Genomic DNA, 9,462 nt, shown 5'->3' on the forward strand with positions numbered 1-9,462 from the left:
AAAAGAGGTGGCAAAGAACTTAATTCTTTCACCTATTCAGATACTCACTCTTTTCAAGATGAGTGCAGATATGAGTTAAGTAGTGCCAACTATAATTTTCTTCAAATGTCTTAGTTTATGGCAGAAATTCCTCATAAGTTTTGCTAAGAAATTCTGTCTATTCTTTTTTCAAAAATTTTTGGATTCAATGTTATTCAACACTTTTGATTCTTTTTGCACATTTCAGTGGATTTTAGGGAGCAAAGTTAAGTGTATATGTATTTTATCTCTCAACTTTATTCATAGATTTTAACCTATTTTGATTTTGTTTTAGGTAACATATGCCAACAGTCAAACAAATGGAGAAACAAAATCACTCCATGGTGTCTGAGTTTATTTTACTGGGCCTCACAGAGCTTCGTGAGTTACAGATTTGCTTTTTCTTTTTTTTTTTTTTTCGTTATCTACATAGCCATTGTATTAGGTAATCTCCTTATTATCTTTATAGTAAAATTGGACCCTCACTTACACTCTCCTATGTACTTCTTACTGGCCAACCTCTCCTTTATTGATATGACCCTGGCCTCCTTTGCTACTCCTAAGATGATCTGTGACCTAATTAGTGAATATAAGGCTATCTCCTATGAAGGGTGCATGGCCCAGATGTTCTTTCTTCACCTTTTAGGTGGAAGTGAGATGATGTTGCTTGTAGTCATGGCAATTGATAGATTCATTGCCATATGCAAACCCCTCCGTTACAAAGCTATCATGAGCCATCATGTTTGCATAGGACTTGCACTTCTGTCGTGGACCACTGGTTTTGTGCACACGATGAGCCAAACGGTGTTCACAGTAACTTTACCATTCTGTGGCCCCAATGTTGTGGATAGCTTTTTTTGTGATCTGCCTCAGGTCATCAGACTTGCTTGTACTGACACATCTTGGAACTATTAGTCATTGCATTCAGTGGTCTACTGTCTTTGTTCTTTTTTTTTTTTTAAGATTTATTTATTTATTTATTTGACAGAGATAGAGACAGCCAGCAAGAGAGGGAACACAGGCAGGGGGAGTGGGAGAGGAAGAAGCAGGCTCATAGCGGAAGAGCCTGATGTGGGGCTCGATCCCACAACACCGGGATCACGCCCTGAGCCGAAGACAGACATTTAACCGCTGTGCCACCCAGGTGCCCCTACTTTCTTTGTTCTGTTTCATCTTTCTGTTCATCTCCTATAGCATCATTCTGATTACTGTCCGGCATCGCTCCTCCCATGGGTCTTCCAAGGCTTTGTCCACTCTTTCAGCCCACATTACAGTGGTGGTACTGTTCTTTGGACCTTGCATCTTTATCTATATATGGCCATTCAACAGGGTATCCATAGATAAGATCCTCTCTGTGTTTTACACAATTTTCACTCCCCTTTTAAATCCAATCATCTACACATTCAGAAACAAAGACATGAGGAAAGCAATAAGAAAAATAAAGACCAAGCAAGTGAGTTCCAGATCAACCTTTTAAATGAAACATTATAATCATCATTGTTGCCATTATCATCATCATCCAAAGACACCGAGGTATTCAATTTTGTATCAACCCTAAGTAACATTTTTGGGAAATGGTAATCCTTCCCTACACAAGTATATATCTGCAATAAAACATCCTGAATCATGCATCCAAATACAAACCATTCCAATATAATCCCACTCATACATGTTGTAATTTTCAGTTTTTTATAAACTAAATGAGATTCTAAATAAGTATTTACTGAGTTCTAACCATGGATGAGGCACTTTGCATATGTTTTCTCTTAACTTCACAACAATGAAAATAGAGCATATTATTAGCATATTTTCAGTAGAAAACTGAGAATTATAAAATTCAATGAACTTGCCACAGAAATTGCAAGTACTAGCCTGAGAATTAGATCCTCCCTCTAACTTCAAAATCTATGCTTTTTAATATATTGATTTTCTATCTAAATTTTAGTAACATTCATAAATCTGTTTCCTGTCCCCTCCTTTACATGTTTTCAATAAATAACTCTTTCCAACAAGAGGATAAAACAATTTCCCATTGATCTGAAGGTCGAAGTCACCAGCCATTTCAGTCTCTTTATACCTCCAATTTAATAGAAGAACTTATTAAGCCCGCTGAAAAGACTGATCCCAATTATCAAGGTATACTAGGATTAATGTTACTCAGTAGGGTAGGGAAATCATGTATGAGACTCAAGTGATTCTCTTTGGTGCCTCATAATATTTGTATATCAAGTAATAAAAGCAAATGAAAATGTTTTCCACAGCGGCTGCATCAGTTTACATTCCCAAGAACAGTGCACAGGGATAACATTAATGGTGACTAGGGGTGACTACATGTATTGTGTGAGCACTGAGTAATGTGTAGAATTGCTGAATCAATATATTGTATACCTGAAACTAATATAATATTCTATGTTTATTGTATTTCAATAAAAAAGTAAGTGAGAAGGGCATGAGTCAATAAAATTTTAAATTTAATTCACTCCACCAAGTAAAGAATCATTGTTGGAGATATTACATGAAGACAAGAGAAGAAAGCAATTGGAAGTAAAAGAAAACAACCAAGGACAACTGGGTGTCATGACCCATTAGTAGGAAAATGATGATTATAGTAACTAAGAATATTTTCCTCCTTAGTTGTGTATTATGTCAATTGTGTATTTATGTCATTTATTAAGAAATTTCAAATTCCTTTTTTTTCTTTTATTTTTCCTCACCAAGAAGATGTTGGTGATTAATTTTACCATTTAGTCTCTAGGTTACAGAATATTCCTGTTGGATTATGACTAAACTAGAGGAGATCCCAACACTACACTGAGATGGATATAGTAATTTATGAGAATATTTAGTGTTACACTTGGAGAAAAAGGGGAGAATGTCTTAATCTGTATGTAGGATAAATGAATCTTTAGGTTGAAGTGACTGTCATTGATTGGAAGTTTAAATAAAGGTGGAGTGATGTGCATGGATGCTGGGCAACCAAATGGCAAGATGCTTCTGATTATTTCTCTTATGACTCTCAGTCCCTTATTAGCTCCTCTATAGTCCTCTCTCTAGAGGAGATAGCTACAAGCCTGAAAATTACATTTCCTGAACTCCCTTGCAAACTTAATCCCTATAGGGTTCTATCAATGGGAGATATTAACATGATATGGGACAGCAAGAAAAAGGGAGAAGCTTTACATTCCTCTGCTTTGGGCTCAGGCGGCAGCAGTATTGGGCAACTGTGGACTCCAGAATTATTTTAGGGGGCTCAGCAGCATCAGCAAGGTTGAAGGATCCAAGGCTCCTAAAGCTTCATCAAGTGCATAGCTCTTATCTTCTTACTCAGTGATAGGATAAAGGTTCCAACATCATTAATGGTGACACTGATCCAGCAGCATTTATGGATTCTGATTAATGTCTCTTCCTCTTTTGCTCATCCAGCCTTTGAGGTGGTAGGTGTTTATACTTACCCTCATTTTCTCTTTTCTGTTCCTCATTTCTGAGCTGCAAACTTTTATTTTCAACTTTCTACTGAACCATGCCCTGTGTATCTCGAAAATATCTCAAGCCCAAAACATGATAACTAAATAAGTTACCTACCCTCCCAAACCTATTATTTTTCCTGCATTCCCTGTTTGAATTAATAAGATCTCAATCAGATTAATGCTCCAATCTAGAAGCCAAAATTTACATCCTATTACATATATATTGGTGCACTTAATGGTGTCATCATTCTTTTGAGGCTCTGTTCACTTTTCCTCATTTTCTCATTACATCTGTTCTTGAGATTGCATAACTGCTACAGATATATCTTCAAGTCACTGGCTCTTTCTTCTGACTGCTCACATCAACTGGTGAGCTTCTTTAGTGACTTCTACATTTGAAGGAGTTATTGTACTTTTCAACTCCAGAATCTCCACTTTAAAACAATAATTTCTCTCTACCTGATGAGATATTGTCATACCTTCCTCTTCTTCTTTCGGCATGCTTTCCTTTAGTTCTCTGGATATATTTATAATAGTTACTTTGAGGTTTTTTTTTCTGCTAAGTGCAACATTGGAGTCCCCACAAAAGCAGTTTCTATTGACCTTTATTTCATGTATGGGGCATAGTTTTGTGTTTCTTCATATGTCTCATCAGTTTTGGCTAAAACTGGACATTTTTTATTTATTTCTTATTTTAAAAATATTTTACTTATTTATTTTTGAGAGAGAGAGAGCGAAAGAGAGAGAATGCAAAAGCAGGGTGTAGCGGCAAAGGGAGAGGGAGAAGCAAATTCCCTACTGAGCAGGGAGCCCTACATGGTACTCAATCTCAGGACCCTGAGATTATGACCTGAGCTGAAGGCAGAAGCTTAACCGACTGAGCCACCCAGGCGCTCCCAAACTGGCCATTTTTTATAATGTATTGTAGAAACTCTGGTTATTGAACCCTCTCCTCTTCATATTGATGTTATAGGAATTGTTTGATTGGTTGGTTGTTTAGTACCTTGGCTGAATTAACTCTAAAGTGTACTGTCCCTGTAGTATGTAGCCTATGATGTCCTTGCTCAGATTTTTTTGTCTTGTTTTTAATCTTCAGCTTGGTTACCTTTGGGACATCATAAGCCACTTATTGGTTGGTGGTTTAGCTTAAGTCTCCTAGGCCAGGTAGAATTTTATCCTTAACTAGTAGACATGTGTATGGCTTAGAAGCTGCTATCACAGTTCAGAGTTTACACTTTTGCCCCACATTTATTCAGGGACTAATAGCTGGATGCTCTGCCTCCAGTGTTTCTTTTCTTTCTTTCTTTTTTTTTTTTAAAGATTTTATTTATTTATTTATTTATTTGACAGAGAGAGACAGCCAGCGAGAAAGGGAACACAAGCAGAGGGAGTGGGAGAGGAAGAAGCAGGCTCCCAGCGGAAGAGCCTGATGTGGGACTCGATCCCAGAATGCTGGGATCACGCCCTGAGTCTAAGGCAGACGCTTAACGACTGCGCTACCCAGGTGCCCCCTCCAGTGTTTCCTAAGAGGTGCACAGACTTCAGCACTCACACTGTCTTCCAGACTAACAGGAATTCGTGTGACTTTTTTTTTTAAAGCTTGGCTTCCTAGGAGTTGCTCTTGGTTTGGTGTTGCTCATTTTTCAGACAGTATTTAGTCAGAGGTTGTCCTTAATCTTTTTGTGTCACTGAGGCTTCCACCCTTTGTTGATAAAACTATGTGTGGCTTGGAGAATCTTTTCATTTCTGCTCCATGCCTTTGGTTTCTTCTAAGTGGGTACAGCCACTGAATGCACACAGCCTCCCTTATCCCCAGGGTTGACTGTGATTCCAGTAGGGTTTCTCTTGTGCCTGTCACTGTTTTTATCTTTTAAACTGCAGTTTGCTATGCAATTTGGTTTCTTGATACCAGTATAATGATGCTGTGAGTGCTTTCTTAACTGCTCTTCACAAAGAGCTCCACTGTTTCTGACATTGCATTGTTACATGGAACTCTCCAAGTTCTGTTCCAAATAAAGCCAGGCCCCCTGAGATAGGGCTATGGAGTTTTTCATCCTTACAGTATGCCTGTCCTTCTGTGCAGAGCCTGAGTACCACTGCACAAGAGCTGAGGACAGGGACAGCAGCCCATTTCTCCTTAACTGACATCCTCCTGTGTGAGTGGGCACTAGGAGAACAAAGGTTCTGGTCATCTCAACTTGCCGCTTCTGGCATGAACTTCCACATTGAGTAAGCTGGAGGATAGGGGTGCTAAGTGGGGCCCTGGTGTTCTTATCCTGCCATGTCTAGAATAGAGTTGTTGTTGTTGTTTTTATTATTTATTGCTGTGCTAAGAATATTTTTTAAATGATTGCTATTTTTATATTCTATTTACTTTTTAAAAGATTTTATTTATTTATTTGAGAGAGAGCATGCACAATAAGGAGGGAGGGGCAAAGGGAGAGGTAGAAGCAGACTCCCTGCTGAGTAGGGAGCCTGACATGGAACTTGATCCCAGGACCCTGGGATCATGACCTGACCCGAAGGCAGATGCTTAACCAACTGAGCCACCCAGGTTCCCCCTGTGCTCAGAATATTTAACATGATAACAACCCTCTTACAATTTTTTAAGTGCACAATATAGTATTGTTACCTTTAGGGACACTGTTGTACAGCAGAAATTCCAGAAAAGCTGAAATTGTATACCCATTGAAGAGCAACTCCCCACTTACTCCTCTGTCCAGCTTCTGACCACCATCATTCTACTTTCTGTTTATATGAGTTTGACTTCTTTAAATACCTTATATAGGTGGAACCTCTGTTCTACAAGTAGGTGTGGAAAGGGGAAAGATAACCTCATTTCCTTGGTATTCACCTGGAATAGAACATGTTTAACACTTAAGTCCTTACCACTCTAGGGTAAAACCTAAGAACACAATGCTAGACTGGATCATGCAGAGAGGGAATCCCTATTTTCTTCACCACACCTGCCTAGATTAGAGTACCCAGAGTAGAGCGGAAAAGCGCTTCTACAATACGGAGTTCCAAAAGGAGACATGGGGTGTGGGGAGGCTTAAATGCTAGACTGCTATTCTTAAGACTTAGTAGGTGTTCTAAATGGTCATTTCTCTATTTTCTATATGATTTGGACAATTTCTGGAGACTGTACATTATCGTTCTCTATAAGTTTCACGAGTGAAGTATTTGTTTTGTTGGAGAGAAAGTCCACTAGGCTCCTCACTCTGCCAGTCCAAAAGTTCCTACCTTATTTGATTCTGACATAGAACATCTTCAGACAGTATTATGGAACTCACCACTTACTCTGTTCAATGTGTCATCATTTGTGCACACTCTGTTACCAAATTTTCATAATTCTACCTGATAATTTAATCAGAGCCTCTTCTCCATTACCCTCCACAGCCTTAGGTCAGATTTCATCATTTTTTTACCTAGATTATTAAAATAACACAGTAATTACTTCACAGTGCTACTACCATCACCATGTGAAAACTCAATTCTTTTCAGTCTCTATTTTACCATTTCAAGTGCTCCTCACTCATTACAGAATATATTCCAAACTACTTTGATTGATATTTAAGACCCTTTGAAGTTCTTATTCTAACCTAACTTTCTGTCCTCCTCGAAAACTCTCCCTTCTTCACCACCCAAGCTATCACATATTTCAAACATACCAGCTTTTTTCTGTTCACGCAATATGTCAGAATACTCTGTGCTTCCATATCTCCCTACATATAATTATCTCTGCCTAGAATTTTCTTCTTGCTTCTCTCTGCAGCCAATCAATGTCTACCATTAAACACAAAAGTTGCCTTTTGGGGGAAAGATAGCCTCTTTTAGGAGACATTTGCAAACTCCATAAAACAAGGTTTGCCTTTCGCATACCTGTATCATCATACTTAGTGATGGGTTCTTTGGGGTCAGCACTGAATAGTAAGATTCTGAGATCCTTGAGGACAGTTTCCTGACATACAGTATGGGCCCAAGAAAGTTTGAGACTTGCTGATTTCAATACTTATTTCAAGGCCTCACTTTAGCCACTTGAAAACTGGTCGTAAAGAGTTTCCTTATATCTTAAGAGCAATATCTGCACTATAAGAACTTATAGTGCTGGAAAATAAATTTAAAGTTAAAACACCAAAATTTTGTCCCCAGAATTTTTTTTAGAGGAAATCAAAGGGCAGTATATTCAACACTCGAGAGTTAAAGGATATTAGAGAACAGAAAGCAAATTCACTCAATAAATTGGCCAAAAGTAAAAAAATTAAATCAAGGGCAAATGCTAAATACAATCCCTACCACCAAGGAATATACAGCAATGCAATAGAAATTGGGACTATTAAACATTTGAGGACAGGAAAGGAATATTTGAGGAATCACAGAATTTTACCCTGGCCAGTAATAGAGGATGAATATTCATTCAAGAAGTAAAGAACTATTACTGTAGAAAGTATGGGACCTGGTGGAGTATTAAATTGGGTCAATATCCATTGTTGAACCACAAGAGAAGATTGAATTAAACAGTCGTTACAATTTATTTAAACCCATTGTCCCAAAGGAGGGTGAATATCTTTTAAGCTGACCATAACCAATTCATCAAGTATAGAGAAAAAATGTGAATATCTATTTATGTGTCTAAACTTGAAAAGATAAGTAAACTTCACTAATATTTAATATTCAGGTAATTTTTGCTACTCAAAATTAATCTGTATAATACCTAGTCACATTACTTACGATACTTAAGTTTGTCTGAAAAGGTATGAGTTAACAAAAGACAGATGGATTTAGAGGAGTTCTCTTTGCAGTTATTTGCTTTGAACACATTTCTATATATTATAGCTTAGGTGTGCCAAAATTGGGAGAAAGGGATACTGAAAGATTACGTTATTTTATTTTAATTTGATTTGTTCTCCAAAACTTCATGAGGAGCTCAAATAAATTTGTGTCAATAAGCCTTGTGCTGAAGATAATTCTAGTTATTAAAACTCATAAATGATTATAAAATGATAGGGTTGACAATTTTACCATAATATGAACTCTTTGTCAGCTAAATCACAAAGTAAAAGAACAAGAAGCTATGAGAACCGACAATAAGCTGGCTAAAAACATTCCAAATTATTAAGAAACATTATTTTACAATATGGATTTACTTCCATTATTATTAACAATGAACTCAACAATCTATACTGTACCTTGATAAATTAGCTAGTGATCATGATACGCAAAACATTTAAAAAGGAAATACAAAATACATAAAACTCTACAAATTTTTTGCAGTATTAACACTCTCCAGCTAATAAATGAAGGGTTTAAATTTTTCACTAAAGGTGTTCTTGAATGTTTCTTACTAATAGCAAAAGGATAAAAGCCACATTCTACTGAAAAATACTTCTGTTTTCAGCCACTGTAAAAATGGCTTACATAAGCAATATGACAATAAATAAAATGCATTTCTTATCAGCAAACAATATTGTATAGTACACAGAAAACTACTACTGATTTCAAGTTAAATGATTTGTGGTAGAATCAGATTTGTCTTATGGGAAGGAGTTTTGTGTTATACAAAAGTATGGATGATTTTAACATCTGTATCTAATAATCTTTCATCAACTGTAATGATTCCTATAATAAACACGATGTCTATGACAAAAACCACATTAAGCCATGGGTTAAGTGGTGAATTTGACTGGAATTAAATAAGAACTTGCATATAAGTGACAGCAATATCAGCCAATTTGAAAGTTATTCATGACAACCTTTGTTGGCAAGTTATTATTGAAGCCTATGGTACAAAGTACATCAAGGTCATCAATTATGATTAATTTTGTAAAAGCAATATCTCTAAAACAAGAATTTATATTAATATTTTATAGTAAAAGGGGCAATGATTATGAAACTATTTTGTGCCATATAGATATTCTTTGGAAATCACATAAATAATTAAATTTTAATAAGTATAAAACAGTTGTATCATCAATGT

General features: G+C 36.6%; 1 pseudogene; it reads left to right on the plus strand.

Moving 5' to 3' along the window:
* Positions 1-338: 338 nt before the first annotated feature.
* LOC123786347 (olfactory receptor 4K13-like) lies at positions 339-1,495 on the plus strand (annotated as a pseudogene).
* Positions 1,496-9,462: the final 7,967 nt, after the last annotated feature.

Source organism: Ursus americanus, chromosome 9 (assembly GCF_024610735.1).
Source record: "Ursus americanus isolate L20-20 chromosome 9, mUrsAme1.1.p, whole genome shotgun sequence".
In the NCBI taxonomy this organism is placed as follows: Eukaryota; Metazoa; Chordata; class Mammalia; order Carnivora; family Ursidae; genus Ursus; species Ursus americanus.